This window comes from Manis javanica, chromosome 7 (genome assembly GCF_040802235.1).
Source record: "Manis javanica isolate MJ-LG chromosome 7, MJ_LKY, whole genome shotgun sequence".
NCBI lineage: Eukaryota > Metazoa > Chordata > Mammalia > Pholidota > Manidae > Manis > Manis javanica.
Window position 1 is genome coordinate 59,794,263 of NC_133162.1, and position 27,822 is coordinate 59,822,084.

Here is a 27,822-nt window from a genome sequence, read left to right on the forward strand (position 1 = left end):
CTGATAATATTTCATGGATATATTAATGCCAATTATATTTAAACTATCGAATTCTAATCTGCATGCAATGTTTAAGTATGATTTTAGATCATAAATATCCATCAATGAATCTTTGTTATCACATCATAGTAATGGAATCAGCATTCTGGATTAGCTGCTGCATGTGGTTTGTCTTAAATATATTAACTCTTTGAATTCTCCCTTTCAAATGATGAGAAGATTTAGTAAGTATGCATTTGGCTTGTTGATCTATGGCCCAGATACTATTATTGCTACCTTTACCAGATTTAGCAAATAAAAATATAGGATGCCCAGTTAAATTTAATTTCAGATAAAGCACTAATATTTTTTAACATAAATGTGTCCCTACATTTTAGTATAAATATATCCCTATACTTTAGTATGAATATATTGCTGTACATTTTCCTGGCACCGTCATTAAGGCACAAAGTTAGTTACATCAGGTAATAATGTGTGATGACCTTTGCTTTGTAACTAAAGGAGAGTTTCTTTGGGGGAAGGGGATCCTTGTAGTGCTCAGGAGGATAGGCTGGGTGGTAAGACTGCTTTTGCCAGTCCCCACCAGAGTAAGGAAAGTGAAGACAAGAACTCATGGAACTGTTGTTCACGGGTGTCTGGATGAGATTCTTGTCAGAACTGAGAATTTGTGAGATGCCGGGCTGGTTACAGGTACAGCACTACATCAGAGAGGAAGCCATTCTCACAGCCTGTGCCCAGGGCCCAGGAACCCTCTCAGGCCTCACTGGAATGAGAATTTTATGGGGACCCCATCCCAACACCATTAGCATGGACATAGGAGGGAGAATGATTTTTCAAGTAAGTGGGAGGGACTTCCCAGATGTCTCCATAAGCAAAGGACCTGGGTGATTGGGAACTTTAGAAAGAAGAACAAAAACTACATTCAGCTACATATGAGGTCAAATGAGTAATGAGCTCGTATAAAATGACAGAATTAACGCAGTGAGCTTTGAATTACCATATTTTAGACATTAAAAGTAATAAAGCCTTATATTTTTCCAGGGTTTCTCAATTTAAGCACATTTGGTGCTAGGTGATTTTTTTGTTGGCTGGAGGTCAGGGTCCCTGTGCACTATATGGTTTTTAAAATATTCCTGGACTGTACCTACAAGGTGCCAGTAGCATCCCTTTGCCCCCACTTGAGATAAACAAAAATGTCTTCAGAAATTACCAAGTATCTCCCGGATTTCAAAATGGTGCTGGCTGAGAAACAGTTGTGTGTGTGTGTGTGTGTGCGTGTGTGTGTGTGTGCGTTAGATTTCAGTAGATTACTCATTTTGTTTCTGAGGCTTGTTTTTTGTGTGTGTAGAAGTGCATATACCCAACCATAAATGTCTTTTTCTTGAATAAATCTTTTTAAAACATGTCTTGACTAATTCAGAACCATAATTAAAGTATAACTTACAGTGCATTTTTGAAAGCAATATTTTAATATCTAATATTTACATTATACCCTAAAACACATGCCCAGCACAAAAACTTAGCCTAGCATGCTAAAATAAAAGATTAAAAATTTTAAAAAACAAAAAATAACTCTCCCATTATACCTATATAGTCAACAGTTGAAAACGAGATTGGAATAGCTCACTTCAATCTGGATAGACATTGACTTATAAATGCATATTTTTCTGAAAAATTGGCTTTTTCTCTGTAAGGGATTTTACTTATATTTCAAGTTTTGCTATTATTTGGTTTGAAAACTAGCTCAGCTTTGAAAATGATTTTTATCTTGACTATTTTACACAAGATTATATCATAAAACAAACAACAAAACATTTTTTAAAATCTCATAGACTGTTAGTTTTCTACAAGTGTTGCTGACTCTATATTTGGACATTTTTTTCCCCCATTGCAGCATGTTTACTGTTGAAGAAAAACTGCAAACAGCCCAAATGTTCTTTAATGGGACAATGGTTAAATAAACATGGGTAACTATGGAATACAATGCAATAGTTGAAAAGAATATGATACATTCATGTATATCTACATGGGTTTCTAAGTGATTGTAAGAGAAGAAAGCAAGTTGCAGGATGATATTACTTTATACAGTATGCATACACAAATGCATTCTGGGTATCTGTAATACACAAAAGAACACCATATACTATATGATTAATATGTAGAGAAAAACATCTCAAAGAATGTACAGCAATCTGCTGATGACAGTCTCACCCCTGAAGAAAGGGAGCAGGCAATTGGTGGATATTTAGCTTTATCTCTGCGGCTATCATGTTTAATGAGAATGTTTTCATAAATTACAGGATTTTTTCCTGTAATGATTATAGATACAAATATTAATTTAAACAAAGAATAGGTGGAGGAGACATATGTAGTAAAAAGCAAAGTCCTATAAAGATGTGTAGGATTCCCATAATTAGGTTTTTCAACTTTGCCACTGTGGACTTACTCTTTTTTTTTTATTGAAGTATCATTGATATACAACGCAGTGGTTCAACAGTTACCCATATTAAATCCTCATCCCTTCTAGTGCAGTTACTATCTGTCAATATAGAAAGATGTTCAGAAATTATTGACTGTATTCTCCATGTTGTAACACCTCTCCATGACCAACTTATATTATGATTGAGAATTTTTGTGCCCCTTTATCATCTGCCCTTCTCCACCCACCCACTTTAACCCCTCCCCAGTGGTACCACTAGTCACTTCTCAGTGTCTATTAATCTACTGCTGTTTTGTTCATTTTGTTTTGCTTTGTTTTATATTTCACAAAAAAGTGAAATCATATGGTAGTTATGTTTTTCCACCTGGCATATTTCATTGAGCATAACACCCTCTATATCCATCCATGTTGTTGCAAATGGCAAGATTTTTTCTTTTCATGGCTGAATAATATTCCACTGTGTATATGTATCACATCTTCTTTATACATACATCTATTGATGGACACTTGGGTTGGTTCCATATATTGCCTATTGTGAATAATGCAGCAATAAACATACTGGTAAATATATCTTTTTGAATCAGGGATTGTGTTTTCTTCGGGTAAATTCCTAGAAGTAGAATTACTGGGTTGGATAGTATATCTACTTTTAGTTTTTTGAGGAACCTCCATACTGCTTTCCACAGTGGTTGATCTAGTTTACATTCCTACCAGCAGTGTAGGAGGGTTCCCTTTTCTCTGTATCCTTGCCAACATTTGTTGTTTCTAGTCTTTTTTATGTTGACCATCCTAACTGGTGTGAGGTGATATCTCATTGTGGTTTTAATTTGTATTTCCCTCATAATTAGCGATGTGGAGCATCTTTTCATATGCCTGTTGGCCATCTGAATTTCTTCTTTGGAGAATTATCTGTTCATATCCTCCACCCATTTTTTAATAGGGTTTTTTGCTTTTTGGGTATTGAGACATGTGAGTTCTTTATATATTTTGGATGTTAACCCCTTGTCAAATACGTCACTTACAAATATATTCTCCCATATTGTAGGATGCTTTTTGTTCTGCTGATGGTGTCCTTTGCTGTACAGAAGCTTTTAAGCATGATGTAGTCCCATTTGTTCATTTTTTATTTTATTTCCCTTGCACAAGGAGATGCGTTCAGGAAAAAGTTGCTCATTTTTATATTCAAGAGATTTTTGCCTATGTTTTCTTTTAAAAGTTTTATGGTTTCTTAACTTACATTCAGGTCTTTGATCCATTTTGAGTTTACTTCTGTGTATGGGGTTAAACAATAATCCAGTTTCATTCTCTTGCATGTAGCTGTCCAGTTTTGCCAAAGCCAGATGTTGAAGAGGCTGTCATTTGTATTATCATTGTATATCCATGTCTCTTTATCATACATTAATTGACCATATATGCTTGGGTTTTTATCTGGGCTCTCTAGTCTGTTCCATTGATCTATGGGTCTATTCTTGTGCCAGTACCAATTTGTCTTGATTATTGTGGCTTTGTAGTAGAGCTTGAAGTTGGGGAGTGTAATCTCCCCCACTTTATTCTTCCTTCTCAAGATTGCTTTGGCTATTTGGGTCTTTTGAATGATTTTTAGGGGTCATATGAATTTTAGAATGATTTGCTCTAGTTTGTTGAAGATTGCTGTTGGTATTTTGATAGGAGTTGCATTGAATCTGTAGATACCTTTAGGCAGGATGGCCGTTTTGACAATATTAGTTCTTCCTATCCAGGAGCACAGGATGCGTTTCCATTTATTGGTATCTTCTTTAATTTCTCTCATGAGTGTCCTGTAGTTTTCAGAGTATAGGAAGTTTTCACTTCCTTGGTTAGGTTTATTCCTCAGTATTTTCTTCTTTTTGATGCAATTATGAATAGAATTGTTTCTCTGATATCTCTTTCTGCTAGTTCATCATTAGTATATAGGAATGCAACAGATTTCTGTGTATTAATTTTGTATCCTGCAACTTTGCTGAAATCAGATATTAGATCTAGCAATTTTGTTGTGGATTCTTTAGTGTATTTTATATACAATATGATGTCATCTGCAAACAGGTACAGTTTAACTTTTTCCTTGCCAATCTGGATGCCTTTTATTTCTTCGTGTTGCCTGATTGCCATGGCTAGGACCTCCAGATCTGTGTTGAACAAAAGTGGGAGAGTGGGCATCCTTGTCTTATTCCCGATCTTAAAGGAAAAGCTTTCAGCTTCCTGCTGTTAAGTATAATGTTGACTGTGGGTTTGTCATATATGGCCTTTATGTGGAGGTACTTGCCCTCTATATCCATTTTGTTGAGAGTTTTTATCATGAATGGATGTTGAATTTTGTTGAATGCTTTTTCAGCAACTATGGAGATGATCATGTAGTTTTTGTCCTTTTTGTTGATATGGTGGATGATGCTGATGGATTTTCTAATGTTTTACCATCCTTGTATCCCTGGAATAAGTCCTACTTGATCTTTTTGATGTATTTTTTAATTCAGTTTGCTAATATTTTGTTGAGTATTTTTACATGTATGTTCATCAGGGATATTGGTCTGTAGTTTTCTTTTTTGGTGGTGTCTTTGCCTGGTTTTTGTATTAGAGTGATGCTGGCCTCATAAAATGAGTTTGGGAGTATTCCCTTCTATCCTACTTTTTGGAAAACTTTAAGGAGGATGGGCATTAGGTCTTCACTAAATGTTTGATAAAATTCAGCAGTGGAACTATCTGTCCCAGGGAATTGTTCTTAGGTAGTTTTTTGATTTCCAGTTCAGTTTCCTTGCTGGTAATTGGTCTATTCAGATTTTCTGTTTCTTTCTTGGTCAGCCTTGGAAGCTTGTATTTTTCTATAAAGTTGCCCATTTCTTCTAGTTTATCCAGTTTTTTTGCATATAGTTTTTCATAGTATTCTCCAATAATTCTTTGTATTTCTGTCATGTCCATCATGATTTTCCCTTTCTCATTTATGATTCTGTTTATGTGTGTAGAATCTCTTTTTTCTTGATAAGTCTGGCTAGGGGTTTATCTATTTTGTTTATTTTCTCAAAGTACCAGCTCCTGCTTTCATTGACTCTTTCTTTTGCTTTATTCTTCTTGATTTTATTTATTTCTGCTCTGATCTTTACCATGTCCTTCCTTCTATTGACTTTGGGCCTCATTTGATCTATTTTTTATAACTTTGTTAATTGTGTAACTCATATTTTAAACATTATTGATTTCTTTTTTTCTGCTGATATTGTCCTTTGCTGTACAGAATATTTTTAGCTTGATGTAGTTTAATTTGTTCATTTTTTATTGTGTTTCCCTTTTTCAAGGATATGTGTCCAGGGAAAAATTGCTCATACTTACATTCAAGACATTTTTGCAGTTGTTTTCCTCCAAGAGTTTTATGGTTTCATGCTTTAGTTTCTGCTCTTTGATCCCTTTTGTGTTCACTTTTGGGTATGGAGTTAGGCAGTAATCCAATTTCATTCTTTTCACATGTAGCTGTCCAGTTTTCCTAACACCAGTTACTGAAGAGGCTGCCTTCCCCCCATTGTATATTAATGGCTTCTTAGTCATGTATTTATTGACCATATCTGTGTGGGTTTATATCTGGACTCTCTATTCTGTTCCATAGATCTATGGGTCTGTTCTTGTGCCAGTACCCTACTGTTTTGATTACTGTAGCTCTGTAGTATAGATGAAGTCAGAAATTGTAATACCCCCACTTTGTTCTTCTTCCTCAGGGTTGATTTGGCTATTTGGCATCTTCTATGGTTATACATGAGTTTTAGAACTATTTGTTCTAGTTCATTGAAAAATGCTGCTGTTATTTTGAAAGATTACTTTGAATTTGTAAATTGCTTTGGTCAAGATGGCCATTTTGACAATATTAATTCTTCCTAATCATGATTATGGGATAGATTTCCATTTATTTTTGTATTTCTCTCATGTGTGTCTTACAGTTTTCAGAGTTTTCCTCTGCTTGGTTAGGTTTATTCTTTGGTATTTAATTATTTTTGATGAAATTGTAAATGGAATTGTTTCTTGATTTCTCTTTCTGCTGTTTCATTGTTAGTATGTAGTAATGCAACACATTTCTGTGTATTAACTTTGTATTCTAAAACTTTGCTGAATGCACTTCTTAGTTCTAGTAGTTTTTTGGTGGAGTCTTTAGGGTTTTCTGTGTATAATATGTCATCCGCAAATGGTAACAGTTCAACTTATTCCTTACCAGTATGGATGTCTTTTATCTTTTCATGTTTATGATTGCTGTGCCTAGGACCTCCAGTACTATGTTGAATAAAAGTGGGGAGAGTGGCATCCTTTTCTTATTCCTGATCTTAGAGGAAAGGCTTTCATCTTTTCACCTTTGAGTATGATGTTAGCTATAGGTTTGTAGTATATGGCCTTTATTATGTTGAGTTAGTCTCCCTCAATACCCATTTTTTAAAGAGTTTTTAACATGAATTGTTGTTAAATTTTGTCTCATGATTTTTCAGTGTCTACTGAGATTATTATGTGTTTTTTATCTTTCTGTTTGTTCATGTGGTGCATGGTATTGTTTGATTTACAAATATTATACCATCCTTGCATTCCTGGCATAAATCTCACTTGGTCATGATGGATGGATGATCCTTTTGATATATTTTTATTTTGGTTTGCTAATATTTTGTTGAAGACTTTTGCATCATTTCATCAGGGTTATTGGTCCATAATTTTCTTTTTTTGTTGCATCTTTGCCTGGTTTTGGTATTAGAGTGATGCTCTATTTGGCCATTTCTAAAGTCATTCTTCTTAATCTATTTTCTAAAGTCATTCTTCTTAATCTAGTTTTAGGTTTCAATGAAAATTGTAAACCCAAACATGTATATCATAAACATACAAAATATTGTATAAACTTTCAGCTGTTTTTCAATGCCATAGGAACCAATGACTCCTGATTAAGGACCTCAGATTCAGATAATTTGATAAGCAATCTATGTTACTGTAATTTTTACCTATAGGGAGGGAAATAAAAAAGGTAGTGGGGAACCTTTTCTCCTTTCTTCATGGAAATTGGATATCTTATTTGTAATGGCTCATGTAACTCAACAATGTATGGTCAACACTACACTAGCCAGCAGATTACTGTGCAACATTCTGAAGCCTATAGGCAGTAAGGATGCAGTGTCCAGGAGTCTAGTACTGGGAAAGAACATTACGAGAGGGATTGGAAGGTGGTGAAAAAGAAGCAGTTTTGCCTACTAAATGAAACAAGTTTTTCATTCATACACAGTTATGCCTACTTGGGAGTTTCTAGGAAAAAACAATAGTGATAAACCATTGTCTATTGGCTAAAAAGAACATTTACTGATACCCCAAAAATGATGTTACATGGCTGCATAATGGGAGATCAATAGGAATGTTCACTGCAATGTCCTCTGTGGTGACAGTAAGCTGGAGACAACTTGAGTGTCTATCACTAGAAAAGTGGATAGAATTTCGGTGGTAGAACATGACTTAGAGGACTCTATAGCACTCAGAAAAAAGAAATACTTGTATACATAGCAAATGTGTGGAACTTAATAGCATAATATATAGTGAAAAAGGTTAACAAAATAAACTAGATAGAAAATATAACTTATTTTAATTAATATGTCTGTATATGAAACAATAAAACATTATGTAAGCATACCTACAAACCAAAAGAAGAAAGGAAAGGGAAAATTTGATATTTAATAATGTTGGTCTATGAATGGAGAGGAAAGAAAGAGCAGGGGATAATGACAAAGGGCACTAATTGAAAACATATTGATTACAAATTCTTAATAGAATGTTTACTGCCCTCACCATAAATACTTTGACATTTAATTATTTGATAGTATTGGCCACATGTTTTCATTTCCTTTCAGAAGCAGTCATTGGGTACCTGTTTTTACTAGATCCTACAGTGATTTTGGTAGTTGGTAATATTAAGGCGTAAGGCAGAGCATCTGCTCAGAATCTTGGGGAATCAGAAAGTCACCTACAGAAGTCATATAAAAAAGAAACACACTAAGTGCAGTTATAAATATGAGTTGAACAAGGACACCTAGCCCAGATTCTGTGAGATTCCAAGGGGAGAATGGAACAAATCAGGGATGATATCCTGGAGGAACTCCTAGTTGAGCTCTCTCACTAATAATTCTTTTGCAATAATTTAATATCTCAATTATTCTTATGGTGATCATGTCATCTATCCACTGATAAATCTAATGTCCATTTATAATATTTTTATGGTTATTGTTACCAATATTAAAAGTGAAATACAAGTAGGATAATTATGGTACTAATACAATCTGATGATTTTGTATAATTCTCTGTGTATATTGAAGTTCTAAATTCAGTAACTGGATATAAAAAAATAAACAAGCAAACCTCTTCATAGTTCACATATACCATCTAAGAAAATAAGTTAATAAAAATGCTAATGGTTTACTTTTGTGACTGAATACAAAGTTTGGAAAAATGGACATATTTTAAAGTTAAAATCTAAACCCAAAAACCTGTACATATTCTATTTTCACATAGACAAAACTAAAAATCAACAGCAGTGAAAGCACCATTGTTATAATGCCATTAAATATCATGAACCCCACATTGTGAATTGTCACTTAACAAGTATTGTATTCCAAAGTCATTTTAGCTTTTAATCCTGCATTATTTCATAAACTTGGGCAATTTAGAAGACTATAAACTACTTGTCACGTCTATTAAATCATGAGTTATATTACTACTACCTGTTTAGATTAATTAGATTAAATATATTTTGACAGCTTTTCCTTTTAACTAAATGTGGTTTAACTCTAGGAACTGGAAAAATATCAAATACTCTCTTCCTCTCCTGTCTTTAAAAGATTGATTTTAAAAAAACGGATGCAATTTCTCTTTTCTCAGGTGCTTAGAAATTGAAGTTATTGAATTGACTGCTATGAAAGAATTCTTCCATTATAATATTTAATTTTGTGTGCAAAATAGCAAGTAATGACCTAATTCATATTTAAGAATATTGACAGACATAGGTTATGTATACTGATCTTCTAGGTGCATTTACCATTACTCCTTATCTGAAAAAATCAATTTTTACTCAAGCCACAGATAACTGATTCATCTAACTTGAATAGATTTAATTCTATTTTGTCTTTCACTATGACTATGGTGGTTACCCAGAACAGTGTTTTTTCTTCATAATATAATGCTGTAAAGTGTTCAAAATAGTTATACACAGACAATGATAATTTATATGATCTTAAGTAAACTAACAAATTCTTGTAAGTAGAGCTGGAATAGTTGTGGAGTAAATAGGTAATGAGATATCACCACTGAATTTGGTATAATATAATATTCAGGTGATATTAAATATAAACCTACAACATAAATTTAAGGATTTAATAGTCTCTAGATCTTCATGTATTAGTATATATTAAAAATCAAATCTAAATAAATTTTAACCAAGTTTAAGTAAACCATCCAAAATATTTTCAGCAGTTTCTGAATTTTGCCCTGAAATGTATTATACTTAAAACCATTTAAAAACATGTATGTATGTGTGTATGTGTGTCTGTGCATAAGAATAGTTTTGCCTTATGAAGATTTTAAAAAATCATATAGTTGTTTTGATGATGGGAATAAGGCATATTTTAAAGGAGTTTTAAATAGGTAGCATAACTTTTTCATTATTTTTGTCCAACATTATTTTTGCATTTCTGTTTTCATTTTTAAGCATACATTTTTAGGCTACTGTTATTTTGGGCATAGAAATGATAGATTATGACAAAAACCACATTATCATTGTCTTAGTTTAGGCATCTCTAACAGGGTACTATAGACTAGAGGCCTAAACCAAAGAAATTTATTCTGAGTTATGGAAGCTGTGAACTGTAAGATCAGAGTGTCAATGTGATCCACTTAAAGTGAGAGCACTTCCACGTTTGCAGATGATCATCTGCATGTTGTACCCTTACATATATAATTGAGCAAGGAGAGAAAACAGTCTGGAGTCTCTTCTGAAAAGGGCAGTGACCCCCATTCACGTGGGCCTTGCCCTCATGACCCAGTTACCTCTAAGAAGCCCAACCTATTGATACAATCACCATGGAGATTAGCATTTCCACATATGAATTTTGAAAGAACCCAAATATTCAGTTCATAACAATCATGAAGCATATTTGTATTGCTAATGGTCCACATTGACTGTAAATTGATAATTTATCTTTATAGATACATGGAATTGTTAATATTATAAACTTTACAAAGAACTTTGCCATTACTGAGTTGAAATATTAAACACATTTGAAGCATTGCAACAAACGTACAAACACACATTATCCTTATCAACAAGTGTAATGTATTCAATTCAAATAAACTTAGAGTGTTCAGTGAGGTGGTGAGTAGAATTAAATGCTGGCCATTTGCCATGAACCATCCTACCAGGGAATGCCTCCTTCTCAAGCATCTCAAGCATGTTGCCTGTTGAAGATACACTACAACTTGCATTGCAGGTCTCCTTTCACAGGGATCTCATTTTATTTGGTTTTATTCTATCTGAATGGTTGGCCTTTTGAAATATCTTGAAGAAATAAGGCTGCCAAGTATCCTATATGATTGCTATTCCAAAGAGAATTGGTCACGTGATTCTTCAAGTGTCTAACAATTTTGAAGTGCAGTATATTTTTGATACTTTCAGGAAAAGAAAACAACACCTTGAAGGAAAAGTATATCATGGTTGCACACACTTGACAACAGAAAATGACAATTCTAACTTTGAAAATGTTAACATGTATTGCTATTTTAGCTCTTTGATTACAAAAGAACTGCACTGAGAGAATACTCCTACAGGTGCTTTATTTCAAAGAATAGGCAACATTTTTCTCTGGAAATTGCTTATTTACTTTGTGTTGTTTTCTAGTTAGATGGTAAATTAATGGCATCATTTGGCTACCACTTCTATACCACCTCAAATAATGGAAAATAAGCTTTTTCAAAATTCCCATTTTTATTGGTCAAACGATTCTATTTTGGGCAGTGTTGATGATAGCTGAAACTGAATAATTTTCTATGAAAACATTATCAGTCTTCTTTCCCCTCCTGTAGTGAGGATAGGTTAGAAGTCATGATGCAGTTGCAAGCTTAATATATTAATCAAGAATTATTTAAAAGCATTTGCTTTATAGATACTAAATATGGAGTAATATGACTTTATTTCATATGCCAATGAACTATGCTGCTATAGGATCCTATTATATTACTGTTAATTATTATATATTACTATATAGTATATTTCTATTAATCTATTGGATTAATTCAAGTCATTGCAAGTGGTGGTTAATTACTCCTGCTGCAATCCTTACAACCAGAGGTGAAAGAAGAGAGCAAAGGAAGAGCTCTGATTTCTTGAGTAAGCACTGAGCTGAGTATTATTTGGAGGAATTATACCCTTTATTATTCAATAGCTTCCTATTAGAGGTATACATAGAAAATAATTACTTTTTAAATAGCTATACATTTTCTAGGTTCAATCATTTGTTCAATAGATGTTACTAAAAGCCTATTTGTGAAGTATTATAAAGGGAACTGAGAACAATGAGTAGACAGATAGGGCCATGTCCTTCCCAAATTGATGTAGTACCTACCCTCATAGAGTTTGTAGGTTCTTTTATAGCAGCAACATTTGGCCTAGGGACATAAAATTCTTATTTACCATTATATTACTGGTGTTATTAAAACTATTGCTAAAGCATGTTTTTTTTCTCTCTCTCTTCTCTTTGATCATTATAATTATAGAGTTTTACAACTAGTAATAAATAGCACCATGAAATTAATATGTGACTTTATTCCAAATTTAGGGATTTTATGCATTTGCAATCTGATAATAAAGCTCAGATCATAAGGGGGAAATTTGAGTCTTCCCTGATTTTTACCTGGAAAATCATTTATGTTGACAATAGGGGAGTGTTTAGAAAGATACTGACAATATTTTATGATATTCATTTATTTGTTCCAAATTTGTTGATTGCCTGTCATATGAAAGGAAGGCTCTAAGGGGGATGAACTTAAGATAGTAAGATCTGTATTCTGATCTTAAGAAACTTAGAGTACAGCAGGTCATATCTCCCTATAGTCGGCCACATACATTGACCACTTTCTGCATTGCCCTCCTGAACATAGGGTACATCAAATTCAAAGGAGTTCTGCAACAAAAAAAAACCATCTAATCTATAGCTTTTCAAGCTCCTGGCCAAGTAATAATTTAGGATTAACCATATTGTCATTTGAGGGCCCAAGACTGTTTATTGAATCTTAGAATGGAAAATGTATTAAATGGACTAGCTCTGAATGTGGCTGCATAATTTTTCTTTTGTGTTGTAGTTAAGCCAAAAAGCCTTAAAAGGGGAAATATTTTAAAGCATGGATGTATAGTAAAAATTCTTCCAATAGTGTATGAATATGAAAAGCAAGCATTGCAGAGTCTACAGATATAACCATTGCACTTATTGTGGAAATACCTATTTGAGTTGAAAAGTAAAGGGGAATCATTTAATTTTGTGTTACATACTCTAAGTAGCTAATATAATTGAGTTTGGCTTTGCATAATGTTTATATCTGACACTGAGGATTTTCCCCCCATTTTAAAGTTGAGGAACCTTATCAAGATCAGTATTCATGGGTTAGTAAAGCCAAGAGTCAAAAACAAGATGGGTTTCTGTCTCTGTCTCTCTGTAGTAGTGAAAACTTACCTTTTTGAAAGCACAATAATACCAAGGATAAATTTCAAATTTCCCAGCAATGTTATGTTGCATTAATAAGGATACCATGATATGACTAATACATCTTTAATTTAATGATTTTAATATGAAATATTAGTCCGTTTATTAATATATTTTAAATAAATGTATTATGTTTACTCAATGATAAACAATTGTTCAAGTAATAGTCAAATAATTGATTTCAGATAAAAAGTGGGAACATCATTGAACCTATATCGTTTTTCATACAGATCATGGATTAAACTAGGAGTATATACCATCAAATAAAAGCATATCAAAACAGTAAGCATACCTTTTAAGAATTAGTGTTGAAAAATATGAGTAGCATATCTATGCAAAACAGTGTAGGTTGCATGATGTTTTCATTTATTATCTGAAATCAATGATGTTTGCAGCATTATTTAGAATAGCAAAGTACGGAAGCAACCTAAGTGTCCACTGATAGATGAATGGATAAAGGCAATGTGGAATATTACTCAGCCATAAGACAGAATGAAATTTTATTCTTGTGACAACATGGATGCACCTTAAAGGTATTATGCTAGTGAAATAAGTCAAAAAAGACAAAGACCATATGATTTCACTTATATGTGGAATCTAAAAAACAAAACAAAGTACAAACAAAACAGGAATAGATTTCAAAATACAGAGAACAAGCTGGTCGTGCCACAGGGGAGAGTGGTGAAAGTGGTGGGAAGGTGGGGTATAGGCCAAATAGGTAAGGAAGATAAAGAGGTACAAACCTCCAATTATAAAATAGACAGGTCACAGGGATGAAAAGTATAGCTGTCTTGCCTGAGGGGTTCAGCCCCGGGCAAGTTCACTATTGATTCAGTGAGACCTAGAAATGACAATGGAACGTTCTTGGGGTAAAAGGGTTTATACCCTGCTTTATTCTCCTGGCAAGTAGTTTGAGTACTAGAATCCCGTTCATTCAGAGCAAGTCTACATGCAGCAGCTGTCCCCCGAGCTGTCTCAGTCTCTGTCCTTGGTGCTGCCACCACTCCCAACCTCTGCCCTCCTGCAGCTGTGCAACTCAGAACACTGGGAAGAGCTCTATATATCCAGTCAATAATAACATATTACCCACATGTACATAATGAACAAGCTGACCAGGGTCAGGTGAGAATCCTGGCCATAGGGACTTTTACTTTCCCCACAACAGCATAAGGAATATGTCAATAATATTGTAATAACTTTGGTGACAGATGGTAACTACACTATTGTAGTGAGCGTGTTGTAATGTACAGTGGTCAAATCACCACATTGTATACCTGAAACTAATACAATACTGTGTCAACTGTACTTCAATGAAAAATATGCTGCTCAAGTGAACATATAATTTGATATTTCATGTGAAAAATATTCTGATTTTATTTTGTATAAATTGTTAAATATCAACAAAATTGACACAAACTATCACATTTTATTATTTTCTGTGATCCAAGCTTTCCAGTGAAGTTATAAAATTCAGTAGAATCATTGAAGCAACCCAAGGAGCTTCTGTTTGAGCTAATAGTATTGAGAGCAGGGGGTTTGAGAACGTTCCTCTTGAAAGGCAGTTCCAGGTGTCTCCCTTTATTCTCCACTGAATATTTAAGAGGCATTTGCTGCTGGAGAGTAAGGGACTAGAACTGAGGGATGATTTAACAATTCCTTTCAAGTTCAGCTATACTGCCACTTGGCAGCTGAATCCCCCTGGTGTTTAACTACTTTTCCCTTGTTTAACATTTTGGAAGTTTTATCATCATCTACTTTTTACTCAGCCCTCTTTCAGTTATAAAGAAACTCATTACCTCCATAGTAGCAAGCTCATGCTTTCAAAATATACTCCCTTGGTGCTGTATCATAGCGGTACCCATCTTGAAACAAGTGTTTTTTCTTATACCTCTCTTAATGGGCATTCTGCTGCTTATTTTGTGTTATAAAGAAAATATGAGTTAGTAATTACTATTTTTTAATGAATTTAGTGTAAATACCAACTTACTCACTGTAGTTACTGCTCTGATGTATTTTCTATTTATCCCTTGCTTGTGTCAGCACTACTCATCTTACTGATCTTTTTGCTGGTCTTGGAGAACTTAAAGCACACACCATTCTGAAGCTTTAAAATTTCATCATTGCCCTTTGTGTGAACACTTTTTGGCCTTACAGCGTGCTTTCTCCCTCATTTCATTCAGCTTCCTGCTAAAATGGAACCTTCACTGAGACACCTGTTTACAGAATGGGTAATACTACTTTTGCCGCCTGCAACATTGTTTCTTCCATTTCCTGCTTTCTATTATATCCCAGGAGAAATCCCTACTCGATATTCATATATTTGCTTATATATGTTTGTTATTTATCTCTCCTCATCTACTCCACATGGACTATATACTCCAGGAGGTCACTGCTTTTTCCTGCACCTACAGCAGTGCTTAGCATATTGTAGGCACTAGATAATTATTTTTTAATTAACTAATGTTTAAAATATTGTGTATCTTAATATACTTGCTTTTATGTTGTTTATATCACATAAAAATGTCTACTTTCTAAATCTTTGTATTAATAGTTTCAGAGCTAGAAACTAATGTGAGGGAACTAGAATGTACTGGATCTTTTCCAACATCCACCATGCATATGTTGTTTTGAATTCATATTAAGTGTGACATGGCAATCCTTTTATAAATGTCATTTTAAATAATTCCAGAGTAGCTGTGCCCCAAAAGAAGTCAGCAAAATTCCTTAACATTACTCTGTGAATCTAAATGTGTCAGCACTTTTATTTTGTTCACTGCAAAAACAGTTTCCTAAGGTGGAACACTACTCTAAAAAAATACATACAAGTGTTTATCTCATAATCATTCCTCAGAAATATTTTACAACTCATATGATACTAAAAAAAATGATATTTTTAATTAAAATCAGAATTCTTTAGAGGTAGTTTACAGCAAGAAAAATGGCAAGTACATAAGATCTGAGTGGACATATGTCATACTTGGTTGCCTCCATACACTTCTACAACTTTGCAAAGGTACAATGCATTAGTCAACAGACAATAGATTTTTAAAATCTAGGGCAAGTTGGCACAATTAATTAAGCTCAGAATTGTGTAAATTGGAATATCTATATCCAATTCCTATCATTCCCGAACATCAGTGTCTACATCTTACAGTCCTCATTATCTTCGTATTTATTTATTTGCAATCATCCTTCCTATAGTTATGTTTCAGACTATGAAGTTTCTAATATGTACAATGATTTCAATTCAAAACAAAATGTGCTACTCAGTAAATAATTACTTTTAACCTTATAAATAATTTTGAAAAATTAGTAACTAGTTTAAGATACAGTTCTAACTGAAACTTTCTAAGTGGCTTATGTGGGGGCACATCGTGTCATGCAGGACTCCTTTGCTATAGAGTTCTTAAAGTATTAGCTAGTAAAATGTGATATTTATGTATTACATGTTACTGTAGCTGGGATTTCTGTTTAGTATTTATACAAAAAGTCCTGTATTTATAAATCTTCACACTTATTTTTACAAAAACATTTAGAGGATTTTGTTTTGGATATCCCTTTTGCTGTAATAGCATCCTTTGCACTATTTTTTAATATATTGGAAACAGCTAAAAGTAATAATCATTGCCTTTGCTAATGTCAAGATAAACAATGACATTTTGAAAGGAGAAATGATTTACATCAAATGATAAGGAAGTGGTTACAAAAAATAACTATGCTTTTAGAAAGTCATGCTTTGTGTTAAGTCTGATGGAAATCAATAGCGTTTGAAGACATTTTCTACTTCTTCAAAATATTTATATGCACATGTATGTATTGTACACATATAATTGTAAATTATGCACTATAGTATAGGTCACCGTATTCCCAGTATAAGTGAATATATATTACTTAATACAAAGAAGCTTTCTTAAAAATCATATAAATCAGAATTTATGCTCTTTGAATATCAAGGCATATTTTCCCTGACTGAAAATATTTCATAAATGTGCTCTCAGATAAAAAATTGGTTCCTGAACCTCATAAAATGCCATGTTAGAATTTATCAAACCTTTTACAATTTTAAATTTTGAAGTAAATTAATATTCTTATAATATATTTACAGTAAGACTTGAATCAAATATCATGCCTACATTTTTGTACAGTATTGGAAACCTATGAAGACTGTTTCTAAACTATGGATAAAGCAGCATTAGCTTCCACAGAATTATTTTCTTCCTAAAAATTATTTAATAAACTATTTTTAGCATTTGTCTCTGTTTAGTTCATAGTAGCTTTATTTATTTACTTACAGGTCTTTTCTAGACATGATTACAGATAAAGTCAAAGAAATGCAGCATGGAATTCTTAAATTCACTTAAGAAACAAATGAAACTATTCATAAATGGACCATTTGCATAAACTAAGAACCTATAATAATTTAAGATGAGAACTTCTTACCATCCCATATTTGAGAGCAAAGAGCTTGATTTTCCTGATGTAAGATATATATATATATATGCCTCTGGTTTGCTCTGAGCTTTTGCTTTCTGTAGGAAAAGAAATTAGCACTTTTAATTATAAATGATGGCAGTGTTAACTTGTCAGGCTTCCTTTTTCTTTGACTAATTATTCTCATGTTACCTTCTGTCTCACATGAGTAATTTTTGGTTTGAAAAAATTTACTAGTATGAGGGTGATAATTCATAGATATTGACAGAAATAGATTCATGCTTGCCAGATTTTTCTAAATGAGTTTTCATTATTTTAATGCGTTCTTCTGAGGATTTTTTGTTTCTACTTCTAAAAATAGATTATTATGAGGAAAATAAGACTGATTTTAGAAATTTAGAACATAATAGTTTATCTTTATTTCCTCAGAAACAGAAAAAAAATGGTCTGAAGATATTCTCATGGCAGTGTTACATCTGAAGTGGCTGTTTCTCATTTCTTTTTCACAAAATTATAAGGAAAAAAATCAAAGATAAATCTTAATTAAGACTTTAATACAATTTGGAGATATTTATTTGTTAAGTTGCTTTTTATTTATTTTTTTCTCAAGAATTTACATTTCCACAAATGAATAAATGGATACTTTTCTGCTCTTGTTTGCCTAGAAGTTGAGAGAATGTGGATGAGGCTAACACAAAATGTAGGTAACTTACAGGGGGTAGTCATATCTAACCTGAGAAGCTACAGGTTTATCTTGTGACATTTCCATCTGCAATACAAGATCTCTCACATTTTCTTTGGTAATTTTGAAGGCATTGAAATATCTCATTGCATAGATAACTTTACTTCCTTCATGACCCATAAACCATATACAGTCTTTTATTTTTTAAGAGAAATAAAAGGAACTTATTAGAAGGCTTTAAGATAGCCTGTAGAATTAGAAATTCTTCATGGTTTTGTTTGTTGTGTTTTTCCTTGTTAATTTGCTTCAGCATGTTTTCCATGTCATATGCCAGTATGCAATTATTCACCTCTTTCTTTCAAATTGTTCATGGTCTTTCATTTTATGGATAGATATCAGTTACCTACTGCTGGGAAACAATCCACCCCAAATCATAGTGGTGTTCAAAGGACAGCAACATGTTCTTCTTGTCTAATCCAGTTTAATTGACTTCTGATGCACTTTCTCAGGCATCTGTGGCATGTAACTCCACCATTAGACATTAAGATTTGCAATGAACATCTTTTTATTTCATAGACTATTTTTATAGTACTTTTAGATCCACAGCAAAATTGAGTGGAAGGGAAAGAGATTTCCTGTATATTCCTTGCTCCACCTCATGCTTAACCAACCCCATTATCAACATCCTTCATTTGTTACAACTGATTTACCTATATTGACACATCACTGTTACCCAAAGTCTGTAGTTTACAATACAGTTCACTCCTGGTGGTGTACATTTTATGGGTTTGAATAAATTCCTAATAGCCTGTGTCCATCATTATAATATCATATGGAAGGATTTCACTGCCCTAAAATAAACTCTGTAATTTGCCTTATCATTTCTCCCTCTCTTACTTCCTGTCAACAATATTTGTTTTGCCTTTTCCAGAATGTCATATAGTTGGAATTATACTGAAAGTGGCCTTTCATATTGGCTTCTTTCACTTGGTTGTATGAGAATAACATATTTGCTTTTGTAAGGAATTTCCAAACTCTTTTCCAAACTGGCTGTACCATTTTGCATTTCTACGAACATTGAAAGAGAATTCCTGTTGCTCAGTATCCAGGCCATTTGGTGTTGTAGTGTTCTGGGTTATAGCCATTCTCATAGGTGTGCAGTGGTAGCAGATTGTTTGAATTTTCATTACCCTGGTGACATACAATGTAGAACATCTTTTTATATACTTATTTGCCATCTGAATATCTTTTTTGGTGAACCGTCTGTTAAAGTCTTTGCTGATTTTTTAACTGGACTGTTGATTTTCTTATTGTAGACTTTTAAGAGTTCTTTGTATATTTTGGATGAGTCCTTTATAAGATGTGTCTTCTGCAGTCATTTTATTTTATTCCAGTCTGTGTTTTTTCATTCTTCTCACAGCACATTTTTTTTCTTTTGCAGAGCTTAAGTTTTCAGTTAATGAAATCTAGCTTATCAATAATTTCTTCCATGGATTGTACATGTGGATTTCTAATTTAGAAGTCATCTCCATATCTAATGTCATAATCTAGGTTTTCTCTCAGTTACCTTTTATAGTTTTTATAGCTTTGTGTTTAGATTGTGATACATTTTTTGAAAGGTGCAAGGTCTGTGCATAGTTGTTTTTTTTTTTGCATGTGGATGTCCAGTTATCTCAGCACCATTTGTTGAAAAGGTTGTCTTTTCCCCATTATCACCTTCGCTTCTTTGTCAAAAATTAGTTCATATGGGTCTATTTGGGGCCCTGTATTGTATACCATCAATATATTTGTTCTTTAACCCTACCACACTGTCTTGAATATTGCAGGTTTAAGGAAAATATGGAAGTCAGGTGATATCAGTCTTCCAACTTTATTCTTCTTCATTGTGTTGGTTATTCTGTGTTGTTTTGTTTTGTTTTGCCATTTATAAAACTTTAGAATAACTATAGAATCAGTTTCTTGATATTCATAAAATAAGTTGCTGGATTTTTGACTGAGATTGCATTGAATCTATAGATCAAGTTGGGAAGATTTGACATTTTACATTATTGAGACTACCAATCCATGAATGTGGAAAAGCTCTCCATTTCTTTAGTTCTTTGATATCTTTTGTCTGAATTTTGTAGTTTTCTCCGTATAACAGAACACACACTTAATCTTTCATTTTTTTTGGTAGCTAATATATGTGGTATTGTGTATTTAATTTAAAATTTTTTTATTTATTGATGATATATAGGAAAGGATTGCCTTTTGTATATTAACCTAGTATCTTGAAAACATTACTACAACTGCTTATTAGTTATAGGAGTGTTTTTGGATTGTTTGCATAGATGATAATGTCATCTATGAACAGTTTTAATTCTTCCTTTCAAACCTGTATGTCTTTTATCATGTACAGTCATTAAAAGGGAAATTTATACCAATGTGTGGGTGAAATTGCAATATTTCCAGAATCTCTCCCCTGGCCTTAGTGCATCTCCATATGGATAGGTGTTCCCAAGGGGCAGAGAGAGAGGTAGTCCATCTCCACATCAATAGGTAATTACAAGGGGGAACAAGGGCATATCTGAACTGGATAGGTTGGGTGGGGTCCCTTTTTTGCAACTGGGTCATGAGAGACACAGGCGAGCAGAAGTGGACAACTGCTTGTAAGCAATAAATCGGTTTCTCCCACTTTATTTCTCCCTTTGACTGATTTTGATTTCAAAGGTGTTTTGCCCAGGGCTGGAAAAATATTTTTCCCCAGAGTTACACAGTGCTCCCCAAAGTATATACCAAAGACACAGGATATTAATAGTTTAGGACTGACCAGGTTAAATGATATTACCTGAGAGTGTGTAGATGTGGTGATGCATAATTAGGAGAGTGGTGATCACAATGATTCATTGGCCTAATCACTCTTCAGAAATGGACTTGTTGCCCTGATGTTAGGAGTACTCTCTGCAGGCGTACTTTACATGCCAGTTCCCTCTTCATTCCCCCAGGGATTTCCCTCAACACCAGAGAGCTGCCTCACCCAAAGATATTACCCCAAAAGGAAGCCCACATGCAGTAACCAATGGGGCACGTAGTATAAAGGCCAGGTCATTTTTGTCCAACACTGAACAATATGAATTTTTTTGAGCCCCATACTTTTTTGTTGAGACTGCAGATGACTCACAAACTTATATTTCTGGTTCAAATTTCTCTTCTGAGCTTGGAATCTGTGAATGGCAACAATAATCATAAATGACATTTAAACAATTACCATATGCCAGAACCCCTTCCAAATAATTCTAATGCATTGACAGCACAACATTGTCCTTTGGATGTCTCAATGATCTATCGCCAATTCAGCTTATTCAAAACAAAACTCGTAATTTTATCCTTTTAAACCAGGTTGTTTTATGATGTTTCCATGAAAGACATGACTCTCCATCCAGTTATGCAAACCAGAATCTGTGCATCCTTCTTTTTGTCCCACACATATCCTTCCTTACAAAGTCTTTCCATTCTCAGATAGATATAACTTGGGTGTATTGCTATTATATTTGATTCTCTTCAATTTTAACTTTTAAAATTACTTAAATAGTTTTACTTACTATTATGTTTCCTTTCCATTTAATGTATAAATCTCAGTTTTATTTACTATTATTTAGGTGCCTAATACTGCTGAACACTGATTTCTTATGTATTATCTTAATTAAATATTCAGCAATGGACTTGGCATCCAGGCATTGCCATATAGATACTGGAATTTATAGAAGTTCAATATATTGCTCAGCAATGTGGCAAACCTGTATTTTGAATATGGGTATGCTTGATTCTAAACTTATTTTGTTGCGCCATGATGCCTCTTCTTTATTTTCTAGAAAATGAACTTGAAATGATTCTAAACAGAAGTTTGAGACTTTTATGTATTTATTTGAAGGAAAATGCAAGCTTTTTTTCTATCATATATATATATACACACACACACATTTTTAATATTTAAAAATATTATTTGACTCAATCCTTAGGACAATTCTATAAACTAGATAACATAATTTCCATTTTATTGATAAGAGATGTATAAAGTAGTAAATTAAGGACAACAATGCCATTTAGATATAATTTTCCACCTAAAATGAAGTTCTGTCTTTGTAAATGCTTTTTTATAATACCTCCTTGGGAAGCATAAACACTAAAATGCTGAAGCAATGATGAATTTTTTTAAATTATTAAAATAATTTTCAAATGTTACTAACCTTGAGATTGTTAGTGTGTAGGACTAGAGCCCCCAAAATATGAAAGAAAATTAAAGGATATCTGTGGGGAATGTGTTATGTTAAACAAAAAGCACAAAGGTAGAAGCTAGGTCAATTATTAACTTAATAAAAGGTTAATTCTAAGTCTTCTGAAATGACCCCCTGACTACAAATCACAAAATGACATGTAGAATCTTAATTGAAAAATTAACCTTAAACAAGGGGAATCTCTGTAACCAGCAAATGTCATGATTGTAATAATATTGAGGCTCATTTCTTATTTCATTAACTATACTACTTGCTTTTTCTATTCTTGAAAAATGACTCATAAATTAAGGATGTCTGAAAAATGGCAGCTGTTGATATGGGTGAAAAATATATGCCTCTCTCCTCTTTCTGAAACTTTATTCCATTGTTCTCAAGTAACAACTGATTTAAAATGTATATTTTAAGAGTGCTATTGTAAGGCAAACAAATGATGTTCAGTTCATGGAATTTATGTTAAAAGTAGATTAAGGGGTATATTTGGGAACAGGAGCATCCCATGTGCAGCCCTCAAATAACATTGTTTCAGAATGTGCTCTTTCAAAAAATAGTAATTAATATACCATGGACAAAGACAATTATTAATCATGAAATTAGGCATTGTTTTATCCTATCCTGCTGTAAAGTGTCAATATAGATGACTTTGGATAAATACATTCTAACAATTTCAGGTAATTTTCAAAAGTATGATGATGAAGTTTAGTTCATGCTGTAGGAAAATAAACAAGGTTAGTTTGCCTGAAATCCAAGGGCTTCATAGTAATCTAGTTTTTCAAAAGTATCTCATGTGTGTTCCTGACTTGGTTCTAAAAGAAATTTTACATAAAATGTTTAATGGTGTGGAGAATTGTTAACTTCACAGTTTTCAAAGGTCATTTCAGACCTTCAGTTTTACCTTGCTTTCTTCTTAAAGATGAATTCTTCAGCTTTGTCTGTGAAAATATTTTACTCAACTTTTCAGGTTAATCCCTAAGTAATGCCTGAGCTCTTTCTTAAATACATATCTCTCTTGTTTCCAGAGTGTTTCTAAATGACCTTTCCAGAGTATCTTAAACTATTGAACTTTTTTAAAACTAGACATTTTTACCAAAAACACATGTATTTCTTACTTAAAATACAAGTGAAGTTGAACTTCTAATCTTGAAATTGTTGTAGCCAAAAGCTAATATTATACTTAATTAGATTTATATTCCTATAAGTAGCAAAATTTCTTGTTAATGGCTTAATAATTTTGTGGCTCACTAAACCTACATTTATTAGCACAAAGGTATATTATCATTGGCTGTAAAGGTATATGATGACACTGAAATGTAATTTACAGAGATGTCACAGGACTTAAGAGTTGGAATTCATGTAATAAACACTATCAAAAAAGGGAAAGTTTTAGGATCACTGGTACTCTATGGTGACATTACTTTCATTCATGGCAGCACTGATTTACAGTTGATGATTCACTATGTTTTAATATATAATAGGGTTTTAATGCTTCCAAAATGCCTGTCCCAGGTTAAGTGTTATCAAAGTCATCTGGGATTTCTCAAGCTTCAATGGAGAACTATGTATCAAATACCTGAGTGTATTCTCAGAGGCATATTTTTAAAAGACCCACAGATACAAAATCTCAATCATAATATAAATTAGTCACAGGATGAAAGTACAGCATAGAGAATACAGTCAATAATTCTATAACATCATTCTACATTGACAAATTGCAATCATATTAGCTAGGGTGATCATTTAATATGTAGATAACCATCAAATCATTATGTTGTATACTTGGAACCAATGTAATATTGTATATCAGCTATACTTCAATAAAAAAGACCCTTGGATATTTATGCTTCCCCTGACACTTAAGGGAATCCTTGTTAGACAACCCAGAGAGAGAGAGAATAAAGAATCACATTCTTGATGTGCACACTTGCAAATGTTGTTTGTGTATTTGAGAAACAATCAATAATGGTGGAAAAACATTGGCACTACTATCCTGAGAATTACTAATTGTAAAATTTATGCATATCATGCATTCCTTTGTATTCTGGCCATTTCTCTGATTTTTACCTTTGTTGTTTCCTGTAGTGGTTGAGGGAGAAAAAAATACTATAAAAATTTATGCATACCTAAGAATCTGTCAAAATAGCGTCAATTATTATAGAAACTTAATTTACATTTCCAGAATTGTCAGGCCATCTTATAATGGTATATGTCATTATGCAAACATTTGAAGGGGGACAATAGAAAGTTCACTGATTGTCTTTTAATATTGATCTTCCCTGCATTGGAGAATGGCTTAGCCTGAATGGTCTGCAGAGCTCCTTAAGTCTAGGAATATAATCACTGAATGTTTTACAGTTTATTTGTGGTGGCATTTAGAGACATTCTTTGTGATTGAGAATTTTATTGTTTGAATGTAAAAATTCAATGATAGTTCAAAATATGTAAAGGGAACTATACATAATATTGGAAAATAATTTTTCTTAAGGAAAACTGTTGCTTAAGAAGGGTGTGTGGGAGAAAGTGAAGACATTTACCATTTACATATACATGACTGAATTCTGTTAGATATTTTGACTGAGTTAACCCTGATTATGAAAATTCCAACTGTAGATATTTTATTCTAGTTAATACTATTTGTATTATACTTGCAATATGATTTTTAAATTTCAATATCAGTAGTTTACTTTAAAACTGATAAAAACAAACCTATTAACCACCTTTAATTGTGATAAAGCAAATAATGCTCTGAGATTTCAATACATATTTTTATTCATTTTTCATATATGAAATAATAGTATTCTTCTAGCCTTCAAATACCTGTCATTTATAATGGCCATGTATGAAAGTCCTTTACCTTAGTTGTTCCTGTTCTTTGAATTTCTATTACTTTGCACTTTATGTAATTGTAATACAAATTTTATGTAACATTTCTTTTCAAAATTTAGAACTCAGTCTTCAGTGTGAAGCTTGAACAAGGATAGGAAAACATTCACTGTTAACTTGGAATAATTACAGGCTCTGTCAGCTATATTGATATAAATTTAGTTCTGTTCAGGATGGTAGTACTTGTCCTTGAACATCCGCGATTTGCCTTACAATGTGCAGTGTATCCTATGGGCTGGAGCAGAGGGTCATGATCAAGAATGAAATGTAATTCTTAAGCTTGAACACTTACTGGACATCTATGGTCTTAGAATTTGGATAGAGAGTAGGCATTGGGAGATGGCATGAGGGAGACTCCTGGAGAATTGTTCGTGTCTTAATTCTTTACCTGTGTGTGGATTACACAAATGTATTTACTTTGTGTCAATTTGTTTTGCTCTACATCTGTGATATTTGTTTCATTTTTGATTACTTTTACTTCAATTAAAATGTTAAACACCAACAAAAATAACAGATATTTTTCAAGTGATATTAAAAGACCGTTTCTATTCAGAGTAGATACAAAAGAAAGACAAAATATTCCAAGTTCTGAGACGGGGAGATTCTGAGAGTAGAACACATGACTTATCACTGGTCAATATAATCTTCCCAAGTTTAAAACAAACTTATGACTGAATTCTAGATAATGTTATATATAGTGTTTTGTGAGCATTTACCTTAAAAATTATTTAAAGCTAAAATAAGTGCTTTTATGCATGTGCAACAATTCTCTGAATAAGAATTTTATATCATTTTTACAAAAAGCAATCCCTTACAGATTGTTTTATCTAAAATAAAGATTGAATGTAAAATGTATTCCTTGGTTCAATGAAATATTATGTACTACCCTGTTTCAGCAGATCAAATCCTGATGCCCTTGGATAGAATTTCTAGCTGAGACCCTGCAGACAACAAAGGCAAATGAATGGCTATTGATATGAGTCAGTTCCCATCAACATGAATCACTTCTTCAAAAGTGGGATGAACCCAATATCATCAACTTGTCCCTAAGAAATTGACTGGTTCTCTTAAAAGGTGGTGCCAGAACAGGGATTCAGCACTGTGGCTGTAAAATAGACAATAATCTGTGGCTTTAGATAATCAGACTTGATGAATGGAAGTTCATGCTGTTGGTTGTATGTTTAGCATCCATCCCTGCCACAGTGGTCATCCCACTGACATACCTGTTGTGCTAGCACTGAACTATCCAAGAAGAGGCTAGGTTGCCAGTGACTTAGTTACTCTACTTGGTCACTTAGTGCCTTTCCATGTTAAGGGCTAGTTAGTTAGCCCTGACGTAAGGTTCAAGGGCCTTTATACCTTATGATCACCTCTATAAGCCCATTCCAACGACGTATTTCCAACACTCCTTATCTTTAACCTTCCAAGCTTTCTTTGTCCAGGCCATTGAACATTCAAGCTCTTCATGACTCCCACAAGTCAGTATATATAGTCTTATCTTGGTCCATTCTTATTTCCAGACAAAGTGGATGAAGTAGTGTCCATTGGGTGGATTTTCCAAACTTTTGACCTTCAAGACCACTCCTGATTTTGGCTTTAGCACAGCAGCAGTCCTTTATTACTTGCATCTCATACCCAGCAAACCTACCTTAAGCAAGGTTAGCCTTTATCCTTCTCCATTAATTCATCATAAGGTAACCTAATTTGGACATAAGTTTGAGCTGTGGGGAAAGCCATAGTGCAGTGGTAGTGGATGACACAGGGCTGTGCTTTCATGTACTGTGTGTGTTCCCTGACTCCACTTCTGTCTGATGTTAAAGGCGACACTTCCAGCCCACATGGGTTACTGGTTGGCAGGCCTCCCTTTGACTTGTCAACTCTGACCAAACCCAATTTATGATAGGCAGTTCTGGTCACATGGTCTTACATCAGAATACTCTCCACAAAAGTAAAAATTAGTAAGTACTCTAAAATTCATTTTATTAGTCTAGGTTTTATTAAGAAAATCTAATATAGGAAAATTTCATGGAACTAAAAATAATTTCAAGATAACTCCCTCTGCCACATGGCCAAACTTAATGAAAAGACAGTTCAATAAAGAGGAAATCCACATGATTAACAAATACAATTATATACTCAACTTTATTAGTATCAGTAAAATTCAGTGTAAATTATTTTAAACCCACTTTGTTAAAAATATAAATTAAAACTATCTCATATTTCCAAATTTTGGAAAGAACATCAGAAATTAAATTTCCATTGGCTGCGAATCAGCATAACATTTTGGAGAGCAAGTTTACAATATCTAGTAAAGCCAAAGATATGTAAAGATACGCTGCAATAGATATCTCAGCAGTTTCA

At 33.2% G+C, this 27,822-nt stretch overlaps 1 protein-coding gene across 2 annotated transcripts in view; it reads left to right on the top strand.

Moving 5' to 3' along the window:
* The window catches only part of PCDH15 (protocadherin related 15), a 1,663,341-nt gene that overhangs the window by 31,891 nt on the left and 1,603,628 nt on the right, over window positions 1-27,822 (top strand). The gene's annotated exons all lie outside the window — the stretch shown is intronic.